Here is a 19,351-nt window from a genome sequence, read left to right as displayed (position 1 = left end):
AAAATGAGAATCTGATTATGTATTATGCAAGCTATGTATTACTTTATATTTTGGTGAAATTTCAGTGAAAGAAGTACATTTTTATTAATTCATCCACCATTAGAAATCATTTAATAAGAATTTTAGTCAAATATTAATAGAAAGTAGGTATGATAGATGCGTGGTGATTTGGCACCTGCTTAACTAAATCTTGAAGATTTGTTGCTATTCCAGTAACTGTTTGTGATGCTGCTTATAGATAGTTGAACTGTTTCAGTGATGCAAAGCCATGCTATTTGTTGATGTTCTAGACGTAAACCTTTGATCTTAATCATTCTCTCACTACTATTATAAAAAGATAAGAAAACAGTGATTTTATCAGTCTGAAACTTCCACTCTACTGCAATAACAATTTGTCATTATCTGCCATTAAACTCTCCTTCTGCCTTTGAGCTTTGACAGATTTTTGGAAAGCTGTATGACAGTTATATGAACACTTAAAATAGTAGCTGAAAGATGAGAAAAAACATAGAGCCCAATCCTGCCATGGAAACTGTGTGGGTGCAAGGATCTAGGAGGCTATTACAACCCACTTCTGTCTGCAAGAGGCATTAATGACACAAGCACAAGAATCAACTCATAGCAAGAAATTTTCATTAATGATAAAATAAAGAATGACACTCGTGTTTTGTAGGCTCTTCGCATTTGAAATATAAGAGAACATCTTTATAAGAGCTTCTGTTCATGCTGGTATTGCATATACAGACCTAAGCCTCCAGGAGTTTCCATTCTGATTGCATTTCGTGCACTGTTTCACCTTTACAGCTATCATTTTAGTCAAGTAGAAAAATCTTTTTATTGTTTATTTAACTATTTTAATATTGCAGGATTGAAATGTCATAAAATATTTTTGTAACACTAGTTTTGTCTGCCTTCTTACAGGGAGTTTAACAGATAATAAAGTCAACACTTTGACTTTATTACTATTGACTTTATTACTATTATTTAATAAATGTGTCTAATTTCACCTGTTAATCCTTCGTCTTGAGAGAGGTGATATATATATATCCCTGCTGTCATTTGCAAGTGAAAGAAATGTGAAGAGGATTGTATTATTAAAGGCCACAAAACAGATTTCTGAGAGCCTGCTTTTGTTTACCTGCATATTTACCTGTTTACCTGCATAGCAAAGGCTACCCTCGTATTTCAGTATTAAATCAGATATTGGGTTAAAAGCATTGTGTCACTTCCCTTTGAATACAGTGAGGAAAAGTTTACATCAAAATTGTTATATTTTTTTATGCAAGTTCCTCTGACATAAAACTAGCTGAATTATTTAGTTGTTTATATAAGAAAGAAAGATAATTTGATTCGGAATCTACAAGTTTTTCTCTTAGAGTTGGTCTATAAGGAAAACTATTTTTCTTGCAAAAAAAGTTTTGGAAAAAAAGATTAGCCATTTTTAAATGTTCAGTTCAAACTTAAATGCGTATGAAATGTATCATCAGCATTGCAAATATTTTTCTCTCTTTTTTGGACTGATTTCCTCATTAACATATTTTTGTACAATTATTGTTATTCTACTTGGTTTTTATCACATTAGGTTTTGTCTTTTTCTCAATAATAAGTTGTATAAAATTTTCAGGAATTATTTAGTTATATAAAACCTGCTCTCCAAGTCAAATGGGAAGTACTGAACATACATCATGTATGCACACATAAGACATACATATGTAAGGTAAACAATAGGAATTGTATTGTATTAAGTAATCTTATTTTTTATAATGCATTTATGTGCCTTTATTAAATCCATCTTTTTCCACGCACTAAGCCTATCAGTTGATCAAATGCAATGGAAAAAAAAAAATAAATTCCTGCATCACATTATTTAAATGTACCAGTGTTAAGAGACACAGAGAATTCACCATTGTATCATGCATATGGGATGCATGTAGAGAGAATCTCTCTTTTGGTCCCATTAGGCACCTCTCTGGCATTTCTAGAGTGTCCAGACTGAGCTCAGGGGGCAATCCAGCTTCAGTTAAATATTTCTCTGAGTTCAAGGCTCCTTGTGTATAGAGATAATGAGTAGTGCACTATTAGACCTGTTGGAGAAAATAAATTTATTGTATTTTAATTTTATTTTATTTAAAAGTGTTTGGTACAGATTTTTTTTTTTTTTTTTGTGAAAGTAAGTTTCATTCTTCTGTGCTAGGAAGGGTCAGCTGTTACCCAAGGGAAAAAAAAGCACCAACTGGAACACAGCAGGCTTAAACTTTAAGATTTCAATGAAAATGTGCTGGGTCAATGAATATCTCAGCCTACAGTGTTCCTTTTTAGATTGCTTATAGGATTGTAACACAAAAGAGACATAATTTATATAATAACTAAAAAAGGAGTCTGTAGAAATAAGGAAAATTAAGAACCAGAAGTAACCTTATCAAAATAGCAGAAGGAACAACTTATAAGAAATATTTAGAACTGTATCAGATATTTGATTGTAGCATTCAGAAAACCCACCAGAAAGACAAATCAAAACTAATTAAAATTTTATCATCCTAAATTCTAGGAAGATACCTGATTTGTCATTGACCTTTCTTCAAGTGAAGCTAAAACCAAAATTAATATTTCTGCAACTCTCACATCAGAAATGTATGAGAATACACTGTGACAGTGGAGAACTTGGCCTACTGCTATGACTGTGCCCATGAGCTGCAGTGTGGAACAGAATGAGTAAGCAAGTAAAACACACACGATTTTTGAAAGGAAAGACTGAAGCACAGCCTTCTCAAAAGGACAAAACTGGATGCTCCATACTCTGTCATTTTTTTCATTTTCCACTTCTTTTCCTGTTTCATGGTTTTTTTTTTGTTGTGAGGCTGGGGAATATTTAAATGCTCCAATATTCCAGGATGGAAGAAATCCTAATAATACAACTAACACTAATGTTGTCCTTTTATATGAATGCTTTTCATCTTTACTTTAGGGACTAAAAAAATTAATAAATAAATTGTCCAGGCTTACCATTGCATCTTTAATGATGCTTGGTGCAAGCAATATGGGTAGACCTAATACCAAGAATAAATGGCTATAGAGAAGAACAGGCAGAAAATGAGAAAAGTTCTCAAAGAAAGTGTGGATTTTAGATGCTGTTTGTGACAAATGGATATATTTCTACTCACTGCTGCATAATAGATGGAAGATGGGATAGTATGCTTCAGTCATATTCCATGTTCTGTGGCTCATATTCTATATTCTATTTCTTGCTTCTTAGACATTTTCCTTCCAGGACTGCATCTAACGTTAAGGATTGCCACATGGCTGAGAGAACAGATTCAGTAATGTCCAGGGCTGGTGGATCCATGCTGCATTTATGCCATAGCTTCATCTTTACAATAAGGCCAACTGTGATGAAGCAGAAATAATGCCACCAGTTTACACTGAAAGTTCCTGCTACGTTTATGAGACTAAAAAAAGATATCAGCTAACACTGTTTTTGTCCTTCTGTTTTCCAGATAATACTATGGAACAGTTTATGAACTCTGTGGGTGCTTACACTACAAAGCAATCCCTTTCACAGTTCATACAGAGCTATGTTGTCTGCTGATACAATCACCATGCCAGAACTAATTAAGCTCAGAATGACATTTTTTAGATAACATTATTTCTAAATTCCATAAAGAAGACCAAACTACATCAGATCAGAAAACCTTTTGGCCTAAATGTCTTTACATACGCAAGGACAGATCCAGCCCAATTTTCTGAAGCACAACAAATGTACTTTTCCTTCCAACTCTGAAAAAAGAAATTGGAACAATACAATCTGTGCAAGCTGACTTATAACATGAAAGCAACTATGATTTAAAAATGTCGTATTCTTAGTTTACCCTTTGTCCTTACACAATGGCATATTACGGCATGGCAATTTAAAATGCACAAGGCTGGTGGAAGATTTTAATATTTCAAGACATAAAATCATTAATTTTGCAGAAAGTAAAGGCTAAAGGGAAATTATCAGTTAAAAAAAAACTTGTAGCGGTGTCTATGTGAAAGAACTTCTGGGCATTTGCTCTTCCACCCTGTCAGTTTGACTGTTCATCAGTTGTCTGAGAAGTTTGTAATGATGTAGAAAAGGGACTTTATAGGAGCGTAGAAAGGTAATACTGGTAAGTAATGCTTGGATTCTAGACTAGGCTAGTAATACATATCAAAGTCAAAAATGTGGTATCCATATATATATGCATGTATATACATGTGATTATATAGAAGTAGGAAAAAATAACCTCCTCAGCTGACTACTTACCAATGTGTTATTCTACAGTGGAAATGGCGCAGTTTAAAAATTCCTGGCAATTTTCATTGGAATAAATTTTAAAGGAGACAGTATGGAATTCAAGGACAGTATTTTTTTGAAGTGGTAGCAGACAAAACTCAAGTCAATTTCTTTAATGCAACATTATCTTTAAACTAATTATCCAGTATGCAAATATAGAAAACAAACAAATGTGCACTCATTTATTTATATATGAAGACTTAAAAGAGTCTATAATCCAATCTATTCATCACACTCTCACAAGAGTGAAAATACGGATTCCCGTGATTCTGCCCTTCAGCTGAGCAAGACTAGGTACATGGCTCTTGCAAGTTGCAAGGCAAATCATGAGGAAATCAATGAAGCTGAAATGCAATGTTAACAAAGCTATTTCTAGATGTCAGCCGTCAAACTGATTATATCCCAGAAAATTTACTTCTGTAACAATGTCTACTTCCAAAAAACCCCTATGTTAGATCTGTAGATTTAGTCTCATAGTACTTACCTTCCTCTGATCAAAGCTATGGTCAGTTATTGTAACAATTGGCACCATACATTTTCGGAATTTGCTTACAAACTAAAATAAGAAGCAAAAACAAAAACAGAAACAAAAACCAAAAAAAACCCTAACCAAGACATGGGAAATTGTATGTTGCAGCAATAGTGGGTGACTTACAGGAAGTACTAATTATTTCAAAAGAACGTCTATTTCACAGGATGTGTTTTTCAGAGAGAAACTGCTTCCCAAGCTCCACACAGCTCACCTGTATGCTTCAGGTGAAGGACAACAAGGAAAGAAAAATGTCAGAATCAAAGGTTTTAATATTAGGTAAGTAAAATAAGGAAAATGAGGAAAAGAAAAACAACTAGGAGGGAGAGGAGGGGGTGGGGGGGTTGATTGCCTTTTTTTTTGGAAGGGGATCGGCCCTTAAATCTTCCATAGGACACTGCAGAGTTACTAAAGAAAAATTAAAATACATTTTTGGTCCTATGTCTTTTATATAACTTACACAATGTCTTTTATATAACTTACACAAAATATTAGCTTGACCTACAAAAACCTTTTTAACTAATCTTATTTTGAAACCATGCATATTTTGAATATATATTAATCAGTATTCCAAATAAGGTATCTCACTCTTTAAATATCCTTTTATGGAATTTGGTTATTATTCAAAGATAAAGATATTGTGACTTACTGAATTATTTTTTGGAAATATCATTACTCAGAAAATCTCTCTTTTTGTTTTAGGTGCCAAGCTAATTCACACGTCAGTCCTGATGGTCTTACTCAATATCTTTTTTCACAATATTCAAACTAAGAATTGTTTGCAAAATAGTGGAGGCAACAATTAACAATTCACAGTGCTGGGTTAGCCAAATTACAGTGGTTTCTTTTCACTCCTAGCAACAATGTGGAATAATTAAAAAGCAGTCAACAGTCTTTCAAAGGTGATGTGCTTGGCTGTAATTAGATGCTGAGTCTTCTGTGCTGCATATCAGAGACATCTTACAAATGACAGAAGGGCTCTCAGACTCTATCTAATTAGAAGCTCTATCAGTCATTTTATGTCATTTGTCTAGATGCTTTCCTACAGATTTCTGAATTTATATAAAATTTTAGTAATACAGAAATGAATGATAAAAGTGTTTAAAACATGTGGAACTAAGGACTTAGAAATATATCTGGATTTCTGTAAATTTTTATAGAGTATGTCATGAATTCTATGAATAATGACAAATTAAACTCCATTTGTCAGAATTATAATAAAGATTTATTTCATTTTTCTTTCAGACATGATGATATTAAAAGACTTTGTTTTTGTCACACAAGTTTATTGATTGTCATGAAAAGACATTCGAGGACTCATTCTCAGTTTTCCACAATAGCAGTCAGGGATTTGTTCTTAGTTTTAGATCAGGATTAAGTACACAGTAAAACAGAAATAGAGCTTGTTAGTGAGCTTTAGTCAAAAGCAGAGATTCCAAACAGGCAAAAAAAAAATATGGTTGTATCATCCTGTCACCTAGGTTGGCTGAACATATTCATGAGAACACTTTGGCACAGAATTTGATTTTTAATATACTGATACTTCCCTTTCCTTACCTCACCCCAAATTGCCTTCCTTCTGTGGCTGTTGTGTTGCTGTTGTCAAAATAGGAAATGCCTGAAAATAATAATAAAAAAAATATTATTTTGAAAACAGCAATATATTTGATTGACATATGAAGTATTGTATACAGAAGTATGTCTATAAATACAAATAGCTGCAAGTCTTGAAAACTGTGATTCAGCTGCATCACGTCTGTGTGTCTCTGTTCTTCCCTAGAGGATGAACTGTGGCTCCACCCTCTCAGATGTAGAGCTGAGGAATCTCAGGAGGTATCTATCATCTTCCATCCTGGGGTCTAAATATCTGTAGTGTCCATTAAGCACAGAAATAATATATCTAAAGAAAAACCTGTATTCCGGTAGAAAAGTGATGTCAGTTTGGTTTTAATTTTTTTCAAACAGCCCACCCCACACCTCAGTCCATCCCTATTCACAGAGACAAAGTTTTGGAAATGAAATGTTTGACATAGTAAGGATGCCTAGTTAGGTGTTTGTTTCAGAGATTTTAATGGGCTAAGGGGTAAGAGTTCTATTGGCAAAAGAAGGTAGAGCTGTCACTTCCTCTCTTTGCAATGTCAGACTATTCTTTAGACATTTCTCAGACCTCATGTGGCCCAGGCAATCTTATCTTAGTTTGAAAATCTGAGAGACATTGCAGAACAAAAATATCAGAGTCCATGCTTAGATGAGTTAAAACTTCCACAATTAATCAAGTAGTACTTTTGATATTGTATAAAACTGAAAAAATAATATTCGTAGATCAAGATTGGGGAAAAAATGTTAATCAATTTACAATGAATGGGGTTGTAACAGATTTTTAGAAACCTTAGCTGAAACAAGCACAAGAAAAGCATTTCCTGGTAAAGGTCAACTGAACCTTTCTATTTGAATGTGGATATAATACTTCATGTCACTATTTTAGTACACATTTGGGCAAGGCCAGGTTGGATGAAGCCTTGGGTGACATGGTTTAGTGTGAGGTGTCCCCGCCCATGGCAGGGGGATTGGAACTAGATGATCTTAAGGTCCTTTCCAGCCCTAACTATTCTATGATTCTGTCTCAGTAATGAGATTCTAGGCTTGTCCATCTCCAGTAGCCAAAGATATTGTGCTCCTTATGAGCCTTGGCTGCTATAGCATTTGTACCAATTCAATACACATAAAATCTCATTCTGCAAATATATAACATGAGAACAAAGTGGAAGAAAACCTAAAAATTAATACTGACTCAAATAGAAAGAATCCAAAGTTGTTAATGAATAATTAAAGTGGGCAATCAGTGAAATTCTCATGATCATCAGAGGGTAAAATTCTAAATGGTTTTAGAAAGCCAACAGTAAGTCAATATGGCAACCAGTTTTAAAATATAACCTCACAAATTGCTGAACAGGGATGTTTGGAGTGCTTGCTTAGATGAGATCACCCTGGACAACCCTTTAATTACCTTAAGAAGTAAAATTGCAAAACACTATTTTCTCTTTATTTAAAAATCTGTAGAAAAAAAAACCCAGATAAAATGCTTGCCCAGCACACTTATATGGTGAAATAAAATGGTCAGATTTTTTTATATGGGACACTTTTTCTTATGTTAATTCATTAAATGAACATTTGAGGGGGAAATGTCAAAATAAGACTGTGGAGACAGTGTAATTTTAAATGACAGCCTTCACTGAATCATCTGTCAACCGTTCCCTTTATAGTTCACTATGGAATGAAATAATAGACTGTATAAAGGGACTGTGATTTAGCCAAGGGTGTGCTGCCCTGCTGGTAACTGACATCTGATAAGCAGTAGAGCCGCACTACACTTCAAGTGGTGGGTTCTTCTTTCCAATCTGATGAGTTTATCACATACCTGAGTCACTTCATATTTCTCTTCTCTGATACTCTCACACTCATCACTAAAAAGCTACCAGTTTTGATCTTCCTTTCTTAATACTAGAAATTAAATCATTGGGAAGGACATGCAGATGTAACACATAAGAAAATAAAGAGTTTTCATTTCATGTAGTTTCTTAAGTATACAGTATTTTAAATTAAGTTTAAAGGTCTGTCTGTTCTGCAGTTACTCTTGACAGAGGCTTGCAACAAAAGATTTAATTTGATCCACCATAAAGGGAGTAACAAAACTGAAAGTAGCTTAAGTTCTTATAAACACTTGTGAAAAAATTACCTGGAATGCAGTGATTGTCTGGCTTTTTGTCAAGGTAAGGAAAAAGTATTTATATGTTCACACTACAATAAAAAACATTTTCATTATTTGTGTAATTCAATGTATCTTGATAAACTATCCATGAACTCAGCAGAAGAGCATACCCGTCGGTAAAAAAGTTAACATCTTTAACCAAGATGTCAGCTGAGATATCAAAGCTAGGATGTCTCTCTTAAAATCATGTAGATTTAATTCTTCTGTGAAGTTTGTTAGATTCAGAATAAAAAAGGGTTTAATTCTATCAATTGAGGTCTAAAACCAAATGCAAACCTGGTTTTGGCTTTGTAATTAAGAAAACAATATCAAATTGAGGTTATGCTCCAACCAAATCACAACACCCCAAGTGTCATGTCTGAAGCTACTCAAATAAGCTTTCATCATGGTCCCTTTAGGCCAGCCTTGCAGGACACAGTGCTTGTATCGATGTATAGATTTTTTTTCTCCTTGCCTGAAATGATAGAAGGGTCAAATATGGTATCATTAAAAACTGTAGGATGAAAAAATGTAGTATTGCATGTGCTTAACTGAATATGATTTGCTGTTACTTTAAGACAATTGAAACTGTCATGTAAAATTGCAGAGAAAACAAGCTTCCTTGTGGGTAGGGTGGTCAAATGTTTTAGGTATGTTCAGTCCTTGAATACAGGTGATAGTTTGCCCAAAAAGAAAATCCTTTCATACAGAAATCATAAATAGATAAAATCTCCTTATGACAAAGCATCTTCAATCTATCTCAGTTCTCATTCTCAGGCTGACGAATCTTGCATTTCTTATTGTCCACATAATAAACCTGAAAGCTGCATTTCAGGAGTCACAGAGCATTCCTGGGAGATAGGTAATCACATAAGATGAGCTCTTGAACACTTTTGATGAGATAATTTCTACATATTTTAAATAGGTTTGCCTTTTTCATCTTCCACTTACATTCTTCTCATACACATACCTTGCTTTTCATTACAAGACATTTTGGAAAGCAGACTATACTGCTTTTGTGTGAAAAAAAGGAAGAAAATGTATCTCCATTAGTGAACCTGGTCATAGACTTAAATATCTTTCGAACAAATCACTAATATTAGTGTAACCATGCATGTGGTGCAGCCTTTTCATTTATCAGACTGTCTCCTTGACACAATTTCTTAGCAAAGTATTCTGAAAAGTGCTTTCTGAGAAAGACCTTATTTCTGTTTACATATACTAATCTAACATTGTCTAGGTAATTAATAAATGTGTCAACTTTTATATAAAGAAATGTTAAAGTGGAGTTTTTGCAGCAAAAAAATGGCAAAATTTTAGAGACAAAGAAATGATGGAAAAGTCTCATTGCCTTACCTGTATATCAAAATATTTCCTTACTAACTGAAGTAGAAATACATTATAAACACACTGTGATGGAAAGACAGTTGATTGATAGTGAATGTATGACAATTATTTTTCAAAACTTTTTGCTTGTTCTGACACACATCTCCATGTTAAATTTCTGTGTGAGATAAAAAGTGGTCTAATTTATTTGTAGCTAATTTCCTGCAAATCATACAGGACCTAATAAAAACTCTTGGAAAAGACTTCTATGCTTACATACATATACACTGCCTTATTTTTTTTTATGTTACACAGTGACCCAGATGCCAGTAAGATGCACAAGGAGAAGAAGCTTTCAAGTAATTTCTTTGGGAATAATGTTTTTCTTTGGGAGACAGTTTTGCGCAGGACAGGTATTGATCACTGTTTTCAAACTGTTTTCATTATCTTCACTTTCACATTCCATTTTGATGTAAATCAGTACACCAAACTGTCAGTTCAGTTTTCCTTCTTCCTACCTCTGGCTGTTTCACCTTCAGGTTTTGCTGGAATATCAGTAAATGTTAAGGGTTCCCACAAGATTGTTATTATGACGTGTTTGCAACAAGATATTTTTTTTTTAACTACACTGTGTTGCCTTGGCACATCTCAATTTAGTATCTTGATGTTCAGATATGTCATTCAGACAGATTTCAGTGTATTTGCTATGGCAAAGTAATTTAAAACCCCTGAGTTTACTTACATTAGCCTGCAAGAATTCTGTGTCCAACCCACAAAGATCTCTGATCTCATCAGGCAACCATTTTCTTGGTTTAGCATCTTATCTAGCTCTAGAAGACATGCTTGAAAGTTCATGAAATCAAAATTTTCATGAAGAATGCTTTTTATGACCTCAACAGTACATCAGCCTGTTGTACGTTTTCTAAGTCCCAGCCAGTGTTTTACACTTCTATACCATTACCATTTGTCTGATAAGTGACACAGTTCATCTGGTTCCCTCTCATACATTTTCGTCTCAGAAATCTGACTTCAGATTGTTTTCTACTTTTTTAACTGCCTTAATCATGGACTGACACTCTTTTGTAGGTGACATTAGGCATAGCACTATCACTTTGTTTTATTATAACAGTGAAGAAAGATCATCTACTATAATAAATTTAATTTAATTTAACATCGTTGCCTTAGTCACTTCCATCCTTTGTCACTGGAGAGTGGTTGAAAAGACATTTTCCCATACTTACTTTGTTTACTTAATTTTGATATCCACAGACAATTAGAGGCTGGAGGTACTGAGCTATTCTATGCACGAAACATCTGCATTATTTTATGGAGAAATATATGTTTATGCTAAGTAAAATATATGTTCATGCTAAGCCATCTGGTATTAAAAAAAAAATAAATTGCAAAATACCTGTCAGTTTATTTCACACTGCATTGTAGTGAAACAAAAGTAAAGCACAGAGAAAATAACATTTCCAAAAGATGAATATTTATCTTTTTCAGACATGCAAAACAATTTCACTGGGAGTAGTTTCTGTCATAGCACTTGATAGAATGTGTTTTTCATATGGTGAAAACTAGGTCCTTTTTTGTGTTACTTTCTGATATCTTCTTCCTAGGCAAAAAGGTACAAAGGTCTGCCTAAACCTTGTAATTTATTTTATTTTTTTCCATTTTGCAGTTTTGGTTTGGTTTTTAATGTGGGGATTTTACAGCTTATTAAGATTTTGATCTTCAGTTTTTATACTCTGATCTCAAGGTTAAAAGTGGTGGATTTTTTATCTGAATGTTTCTTCGTAGAACAGCTGATAATGTTAAAAATTCTGTTATTTGTGCCTATTTTGCTTGAGATATACCATCTATAATTTACCACATAGATGATGTACAGCTTGCTTGTTGGTCTTTTTCTGTTTCTTCTCTAGAAAAATACCTCAGCAAATGCATTCAGTAATACTGATAACAGCTGTAATCATTTAGTCATATGTGCAAAAAGATGTTAGAGTAATAAAATAGTTCCTGAGGAAAAAGAAACAAACAAACTTTAATAAATATGATGGCAGCTAATCTGTATTTTCACAAAAGGGAGCAAACATTGGAAAGTGGGTAGAGGGAAGCATTTGATGTACAGCTCATGTGTAAGTTATATGGAAAGCGTCACATTTTCCATACCACTAGTCATTCTGTTAAACCTGATTTCTTATTCCGGAGCAGGTGCTGAATAAGGCTGTCTGCAAGAGCTCTCCATTGTGAAGATTCACAATTTTTTAAACTTACTGAGCAATGGTAAAAATGAACAGCATCTGCTAAAGACAGAGCAATATTTACCAGTGTGGGTAGTAAAACCTGAAATGATAGCACTATAAGTTTTACAATTCAGAACTGGAAGTATTAGATGAAACCCAGCTTAATCCCTAGCTCACTGCTCCTGATTTCTCAGCTTTGAAGAGGATATATGTATATATCTACAATTAAAGTATTATTTGGCCTCATTAAACTACTGCTAATTAGTGATCAAAATACAGGTATAAACAAAACATTTTCATGATTTCAACAGAAATACTGCTTAACTCTTTTCATGGAACATTTTCAGGTAACTGCACTTCTTTTTTCCCTTTGTAAATTTTGTCATTTACTGGAATTCAGGGCATTGAATAAAAAATTCGAGAACATAGGGCACAAACAAGAGGTCTTGAAAACTTACCCAGATTATACTCTATACTTGGAGTTATTGCAGACTCTTGCATATTCCATTCAGACTGTGGCACCTATCCTATATTCACTTTATTTAGACTTCAGACTGCTTCTCACATCTTCTAGGCTTACTAGATCAGTGCAAATATTTAACAAGACATTCATAATGATCACAGAATCCCAAGGGTTGGAAGGGACCTCAAAAGATCATCTAGTCCAACCCCCTGCAAGAACAGGGTAACCTAGAGTACATCACACAGGAACTTGTCCAGGCAGGCCTTGAATATCTCCAACGTAGGAGACTCCACAACCTCCCTGGGCAACCTGTTCCAGTGCTCTGTCACGCTCACAGTAAAGAAGTTTCTTCCTGATGCTCACATGGAACATCCTATGCTCCAGTTTATACCCATTGCCCCTTGTCCTGCCACAGGATATCACTGAAAAAAGCTTAGATCCATCATCCTGACACCCACCCTTTACATATTTGTAAACACTGATGAGGTCACCCCTCAGTCTCCTCCAAGCTAAAGAGACCCAGCTCCCTCAGCCTCTCCTCATAAGGCAGATGTTCCACTCCCTTCATCATCTTTGTGGCTCTGCACTGGACTCTTTCAAGCAATTCCCTGTCCTTCTTGAACTGGGGGGCCCAGAACTGGATGCAATATTCCAGATGCGGCCTCATCAAGGCAGAGTAGAGGGGGAGGAGAACCTCTCTTGCCCTACTAACCACACCCTTTCTCATGCATCCTAGGATGCCATTTGCCTTCTTGGCCACAAGGGCACATTGCTGGCTCATGGTCATCCTCCTGTCCACCAGGACCCCCAGGTCCCTTTCCCTTTCACTCCTTTCCAGCAGGTACCTGTACTGGTACATGGGGTTGTTCTTCCCCAGATGCAAGACTCTACACTTGCCCTTGTTGAATATCATCAAGTTTCTCCCTGCCCAACTCTCCAGCCTGTCCAGGTCTCGCTGAATGGCAACACAGCCTTCTGGTGTGTCAGCCACTCCTCCCAGTTTAGTGTCACAAGCGAACTTGCTGAGGGTACACTCAGTTCCCTCATCCAGGTCGTTGATGAAAATGTTAAACAGCACTGGTCCCAGCACCGACCCCTGAGGGACTCCACTAGTCACAGACCTCCAGCTAGATTCTGCCCCATTAACCACATCTCTGCCTTCTTCCTTTCAACCAGTTCTTGATCCACCTCACTACCTGATCGTCAAACCCACACTTCCTTAGCTTATCTATGAGGATGCTGTGGGAGACAGTATCAAATGCCTTACTGAAATCAAGAAAAACCATATCTACCACTCTACCATCATCCCTCCACCTAGTCACTTCCTCATAGGAGACTGTAAGGTTGGTCAAACATGACTTCCCCCTGATAAAACCATGTTGGCTATTCTTAATTACCCCCTCATCCTTAATATATCTAGAGATGGCATCAAGAATAAGTTGTTCCATCACCTTTCCAGGGATGGAGGTAAGACTGACCGGTCTATAATTACCCGGGTCTTCCTTCTTGCTCTTCTTATAGACTGGTGTGACATTTGCCATCCTCCAATCCTCAGGCACCTCTCCCGTTTCCCACAACTTACCAAAGATGATGGAGAGTAGCCTAGCAATGACCTCCACCAGCTCCCTCAGCACCCGTGGGTGCATTCCATCTGGACCCATCGATTTATAGATGTCCAGATTTCTTAGCTGATCCCTAACCCAATCCTCATCTACCAAAGCAAACTCCTCCTTTGTCCTGACTCCTTCTGGGGCTATAGGAATCTGGGGCCCCCAGGGAGAGTCTGCAGGAATAAAGACAGAAGCAAAGAAGGCATTCAGCACCTCTGCCTTCTTTACATCTTCTGTCTCCAGGGCACCCACCTCATTCAGCATTGGGCCTATATTGCCTCGTGTTAGTTTTATTCGCTATGTATTTGAAGAAGCCCTTTCTATTGTCTTTAACACGACTAGCAAGGTTAAGTTTCAAGGAGGCCTTAGCTGTCCTAATTGCCTCCCTACATCCTCTAACAGCTGTCCTATATTCCTCCCAGGTGACCAGCCCCTCCTTCCATAATCCATAGATTCTCTTTTTCCACATGAGTTTGCCCAGCAGGTCCTTGTTTAACCACACTGGTCTCCTAGCTCCCTTACTGCATTTCCTACCCATTGGGACACTCTGATCCTGAGCTTGGAAGAAATGGTCCTTGAGTGCTGACCAACTATCTTGAGCCCCTTTACCACCTAGTACCCCTTCCCATGAGACTTCCCTTAGCAGTTGATTGAACAGGCCAAATTTGCCCCTTCGGAAATCCAGAACTGTGGCCTTGCTAGGTATTCTATTCCTCCCACACAGGATCCTAAACTCCACCATCTCATGGTCACTGCATCCAAGGCTGCCACTGACCATCAACACTTCAACCAGACCCTCCTTGTTGGTGAGTACTAAATCTAGCAGCGCTCCTCTCCTAGTTGGTTTGTCCACCATTTGCATTAAGAAGTTATCATCAGTGCACTGGAGGAACCTCCTAGACTGTGAATGATTGGCTGTGTGAGTCTTCCAGCAAATATTGGGGTAGTTAAAATCCCCCATAAGGACCAAGGCATGTAGTCATGAGGCTACTTCCAGTTGCCTGTAGAAAGCCTCATCAACTCCTTCATCCTGATCAGGAGGTCTATAATAGACCCCCACAGGTGTGTCATCCGTATCAGTCTGTCCCTTAATTTGTACCCACAGACATTCCACTTGCTCCTCATCTGACCCCGGACAGAACTCAATACATTCCAGTCGCTCTCTCACATAAAGGGCAACTCCACCACCTCGCTTTGCTGACCTATCTTTCCTAAAAAGGACATAGCCATCCATGATCACATTCCAGTCATGTGACCTGTCCCACCATGTCTCTGTAATTGCCACCAGATCATAACCTTTAGACTGCACACAGACTTCTAACTCCCCTTGTTTATTCCCCATGCTGCGTGCATTGGTGTACAGGCATTTCAGGGAGCGAGCAGAGCATGCTGATGACACTCTCGGGAGGCAGGAGGCCTTCTGGTCTTCATTAATACTAGAACAATGCCCCACCAGCTCAAACCCACCTACAACCCCCTTGTACTTTGAATCTAACCTGAAGCTCTGTGAGTGAGCTCTGCTAACTCTTGTCCTAGTACATTTTTTCCCCTGTGGGACAGGGTCTAAAAAACTATCCTTTCCCACAAATGAAACAATAGATTGATATTCCTCCCTAGTCCGCCATCCTTCAAGCCTTAGCATGTTTCTCTTGGGCTTGTCCCTAACACACCCAGTTAAATCCCCTCCCCACTTCATATCTAGTTTAAAGCCCTGTCAATAAGCCCTGCTAACTCCCACCCCAAAAACCTTTTCCCCCTCTGGGACTAGTGTATCCCATCTGCCACCAGCAAACCAGGTGTCTCATATAGCAGCCCATGACTGAAAAACCCAAAACCCTGCCTTTGGTACCAGTCATGTAGCCATACATTAATCTGCAGCCTCTTCCTATTTATCTCTTCACCCTTGCTTGTAACAGGTATGGAGGCAAACACTACTTGCACTCCAGACCCTTTAACCAGCCATCCCAGGGCCCTGAAGTCTCTCCTCATTTCCCTTGCCCTCCTTGTAATAATTTCATCACTGCCAACCTGAAAAACCAGCAGCGGATAGTAGTCAGAGGGCTGCACCAGATCAGAGAGTTTCTTTTTAACATCTGTAATCTGAGCCCCAGGTATGCAGCAGACTTCCCTGTGGGATGGATCCAGTTGACAAATGGGCCCTTCTGTCCCCCTCAGAAGGGAGTCACCCACCACAATTACTCTTCTTTTCTTCTTGGTTGGGGAAGTTCTAAGGCATGGGATGAGTGACAAGCCCTAGGTGACTCACTAGATAGATTTACCTCTCCATCTCCATTTACCTGGCCCTGTAGCTCCAAAACCTCATACCTGTTATTCAAGGGCAACTGGGAGGGAGGAAGGGATTGTGAGGGTTTTCGCTTACCTCTCCGAGGAGGGACCTTCCTCCATAACTTGTTCTCCCTTAAGTTCGCTCCTTCTGTCTGATGGTAGGAGGGAAGGGGATACATCACTTGTTCAACCACTTCCCTCTGCCCTTGCCTTAGGGTGTGGCTCCACCAATCTATTTCACTTTTGTGTTCTCTGATGGCTCTCAACCTTTCTACCTCCTCCCTCAGTTCAACCACCTGCCTAAGAAGATCATTTATTTGCTCACAGTGAACACAAGCAGCATCATTGGCTCCCTCCAATACAACTGCTGGGCTCAGGCATTCACTGCAGCCAGAGGCCTGCACGGCCGCATGTCTGCAGGAAGGCTCAGTCTGGATACCCACATTATTACTCACTACAGCTTTTGATCGTGTTGTAACCATGATCTATCTGGTCGATCAATCCGTCTACGTCTCTCCACACAAACAAGCACCCCTTCCTCCTCCTGTGCTCCAAGTGAGTCACCTTGATGAGGCGGTTAGCCCGCTCGCCTGCCCGCGCAAACTGCCTCGACCCGCTCTGTTTGCAGCTCTCCTGCTTGCTGTGCTCCCTCGATAAATTTTTAACCACTCACAGCTGGTGCTGCTCCTCCCGGCTCCGCCGCCAGTGAGTCAGCTCCTCGCGTGAGCTGAGCTGCCGACTCCTGGGCAAGTCCTGTCGAGGACTTGAGGCTCCCTCCTCAGTGGCTCTTGTCACTCTGAGGTGAGGCTCCTGGACACTGATCTCCCCCTGCTCCGCTCCGGAGTTGCAGGTGTTCTCTCACAGGCCACTCACCTCAGCAACTGCTACATAATGATGTATCAACTTCACTGTTAACGATGATATTAACACCTGGAGGACCACTAAGCTTTTTATTATGTCATTTTTTGGATTATTTAATTTTCAGAAGATGCATGACACACCTCACTATTGTGTCAGAATCTCGTACAAGTTGTGGAAAAAAAAGATATTTCCTTGGGTTTTAGACATTACTACCTTCAGTCAGCACTCAATAACCTCATTGGTAATAAGGAATTGTCAGAATAGCAAAGCACATTTACAATCCCATTTTTAAGGCAGACCTTTATTTTTAATGGTACCTTTTCTATTTATGCTAGTATTTGTACTTTATGTACTATTTGTATTTACTGTTCATTTGCTTGATCCTAGGAAAGTTTTTGGGCTTCTTAAAAACATGATAGGCTGAAAAAAGTTGGAGCTGTTCATCCTGGAAAAGAGAAGGCTGCATGGAGACCTCATGTCATGGAGGCCTTCCAGTATCTGAAGGGGGCCTACAAGGATACTGGAGAGGGACTCTTCATTAGGGACTGTAGTAATAGGACAAAGGGTAACAGGTAAAAACTTAAACAGAGGAAGTTTAGATTGGATATAAGGAAGAAATTCTTTACTGTGATGGCGGTGAAGCACTGGAACAGTTTGATCAGGGAAGTTGTGAATGCTCCATCCCTGGCAGTGTTCAAGACCAGGTTGGACAGAGCCTTGGGTGGCATGGTTTAGTGGGAAGTGTCCCTGCCCATGGCAGGGGGATTGGAACTAGATGATCTTAAGGTCCTTTCCAACCCTAACTATTCTAGGATTCTATGATTCTATGTTACTTCACACACTGTAGAACACTAAAGCACCTACTGAACACTAAGTAGCATTACATACATGGGTACATTTTAAGTATATTCAAATGATCCAACCTGTCAAATGGCACCAGTGACTGACACCAGCTAGCAATCTGATCTGGGAATAACAGGCAACAAAACTACAAAATTATAATCCATAAGTAATGTATTCTAAAACCCAGGCACATAACAGTAATCATCAATATATGCACATCTGGGAATTAATTAGAAAGAAATAAAAAAACATCTGGAAACTTTTTTGTAGAAGGCACTTACTAAGGAGAAAATGAGGTTTACAGTAAGTCAAGCAAAGAATAAACCCATGTGAAAAGAGACATGGGTAAGTAAGCAAATGGTCTTTTTTGATTTTAGTTTTTCACAGTAACTTTAAACACAGTTTGAATTTTAAGAAGTGTACTTTTAGATATCAAGGTACATGATGGAGTTTCTCAGTTCTAGCCAAAGGACAGTAGCATATCTTAGCAGAAAGCTCCTTAGGAGCTGGGCAGGAGTAGCCATGTGCTTGTCATGACATGCTCACCCTCACATTCTTGGGTATGAACTCCCTGCATGAAATGTTTGAATCTACCTTATTAATGATACAACCCAATCCTAAAACTATGTGGAGTCCCACTCAAGCCAGTGATACAGAACATTTTTAATCTTTTTTTTCATATGCATATTTTGTTCACTATTTCTTCATTGTGCTTTTACTTTGCAGTTTAAAAAGTATGTGTGCCACAATTTGGAATCATGTATTCAAGCACTTAAAACAAGTTATGAAATCTAGTTACCTTGCAGCTTCTAAGGTTATAGTCCCTCATACCTTTCTGCCCCATCACAAAATTCATACCAGCTTTAAAGAGGCAACACTTCAGCCTGGAAAGATAGTCTGTTATGATAGGGGTAATCTAGGGTGTTAAACCTGATGTCCAGTGGGATTTTAGGAAACTCTGCTTTGACTCCAGCTGCCATTTTGGAAGGCAGTGGGTCTCCTATCTATCCTGTGCCATAACCTCTAGCAGTGTGAAATCTCAGGCAGTATCAGGAGCCTATACACTAAGGCCTTACCAGGTAAGTGCTAAAAATTAATCCAGAAATTTAAGACCCTTCAGAGAAACCCCT

The 19,351-nt window shown here is 38.0% G+C and overlaps 1 long non-coding RNA gene across 1 annotated transcript; it reads right to left on the bottom strand.

The window, feature by feature from the left end:
- Positions 1-3,315: 3,315 nt before the first annotated feature.
- Positions 3,316-16,665, bottom strand: LOC115947382 (uncharacterized). Its single transcript, XR_004081303.1, has 3 exons — positions 16,612-16,665; positions 6,399-6,459; positions 3,316-3,384 (listed from the first exon to the last, which is right to left on the bottom strand). It is a non-coding gene; the product is annotated as an uncharacterized lncRNA (long non-coding RNA).
- Between the last annotated feature and the right edge of the window lie 2,686 nt (positions 16,666-19,351).

Source organism: Melopsittacus undulatus, chromosome 3 (assembly GCF_012275295.1).
Source record: "Melopsittacus undulatus isolate bMelUnd1 chromosome 3, bMelUnd1.mat.Z, whole genome shotgun sequence".
Lineage (NCBI taxonomy): Eukaryota > Metazoa > Chordata > Aves > Psittaciformes > Psittaculidae > Melopsittacus > Melopsittacus undulatus.
Note: the sequence above shows the minus strand (reverse complement) of the source record. Positions and strands in the feature narration are given on the sequence as shown.